The sequence below is a fragment of the Capricornis sumatraensis genome, chromosome 4, assembly GCF_032405125.1.
Source record: "Capricornis sumatraensis isolate serow.1 chromosome 4, serow.2, whole genome shotgun sequence".
NCBI lineage: Eukaryota > Metazoa > Chordata > Mammalia > Artiodactyla > Bovidae > Capricornis > Capricornis sumatraensis.
In genome coordinates this window covers 132,057,954-132,060,032 of record NC_091072.1, presented here as the reverse complement: position 1 = coordinate 132,060,032, position 2,079 = coordinate 132,057,954, and positions in this window count along the sequence as shown.

Here is a 2,079-nt window from a genome sequence, read left to right as displayed (position 1 = left end):
CTCCAAGCCCAGGGAGCCGCACTCATCACTCTCATTGAATCTCCTACATCGCCTCATCAGGGTCCTCAACCCAACACACAGCTAAGGCCTCTCTGCAGTCACTGTTTGCTACATTGCCTCATTTTATCTCCTTTAGAGAACATATTGGTACCTGGCATATCTCAAATGTTTACTTTAAAAAAAAATTATACATTTATTCTTACTAGAATGTAAGCATCTTGAGAGCTTTTTCAAGTTCACCATGTGTCCCTATAGTTTGCAATAAAGCCTGGAACATAGAATATGCTCCAAAAACTTTTTCGCCTGACTGATAGTGATGAATGAATCAAGGCTTTTGGTTATAACTTTAAATAATTGATCTTAAACAATTTCTTACCAAAACTGGGTTACAATGATCCCAAATGAAGTCCTATTTCAGTTCTTTTCATCTTAATGATGGTCTTTTTTTGACGTGGATCATTTTTTAAAGACTTTACTGAATTTGCTGCAATACTGCTTCTGTTTTACGTTTTTGGTTTTTGGCTACAAGGCATATGGGATCTTAGCTTCCTGACCAGGGATCGAACCTGCACCTTCTACACTGGAAGGTGAAGTTTTAATCATTGGACTACCAGGGAAGTCCTTCAGTGATCATCTCAACATGAGAAGATGACACAGCCTCATGGAATTTGGTGCTTTGAATACCACAGTCATTGTCTTCTCCTCTTGCCAGTCTCATTAGATTGTCTTTGCCTTACTCCAATGACCTAGTCATTCTCTGTACATTAACATCAGGGAAAGTTAAGTATGAATTTAGTTCCAACATGAAGATAAGGACTTGACCAAAATCATACCTGATTGCCTTTCTCATTCACTAAACTTATTTATTTAGGAAAAGGAAGTGTTGAAGTAGATTTCTGTGAGTGTTTAATTTTGAAAAAAAAAATCTGAATTGCATAAAGTTCAAAAGAAAACATTTTATTCATAACAAGTATGTCTATAGAGAAGACTGATCAAAATCTAATGGTTACTGAATTGTGATACACTTGCCACAAAAGACTCTGAAAGTTACTAAAAATGATTAACAATACATTGAGATACAGAATCAAAGTGTTTGGCTGAATTAACTAACTCAATCCATGGTTTTGCATTTATAGCTCAGAGTCATATACAGTACACAGTTTTGATTTTCCATTTAGCCTTGAATTAGATAATGTGGCCAAGGTGTTAACAATATACCATAGATATTCAAAACTTGTCTTTTGTCATTTAGGTAATAATTCTAAAATAAGTTCATTGAAATTTCATTAAAATGTTCTCTAGGCTAAAGCTACAGAATAATATTCATTACAGGAGAAAATTATGGAGATTGTATTAATGCTAGAAATGCTTCTGGGAGAAAGCCTACATATTCAAAATACTGTAAAAAATAATAAATAATTCAAGGAAACATACCTTTCAAAACTGAAAAGTAAGACATTTTATAATTTGACTTTATTAAAGATAAAGAAAATACTGGAATGTCAAGCCAGTATGAATTTAAAGCTAAAGAATATTTTTCATTCTTCATCCTCACTCATATACCAGACTATCATTTAATATAATCTATTAGGAGTTCTCTCCTTAATAAAATGATGCTTGTCATTGTATGACACTGGAGAACATTTTTACACAGACACTGGGGAATATTGAAATAAAAAATGTTTGTCTAGAGGTCATGATGGTCTAAATAGGCAGAAAATAATTTCTTCTCAGACATTCATTATTTTGGTTAACCCCATACCTCTTTTGCTCTACATTAATGCAGCTTATAGAACACCCACAGTAATATTTTAACTCTAAATAAAAGTAATCTCCTTGTCTTATGAACATCCTGAAAGCAGACATATAATTCAGCCATGCAAAAATTGTATACTTCCTTTTATTAGTAATTATCTGTCCCCAAATAGGCTGATAATTGTCTCTCACACATGACACTTTCATAAGGTGTCTGTTTTTCACTGCAAGAAATATCTGCTTTCCACACTGGTGAAAAATATTTATGTATTCCCCAAGCATTGCCTTGCATAAAATGGAAATTGGCTTCATTTCCCATTTATA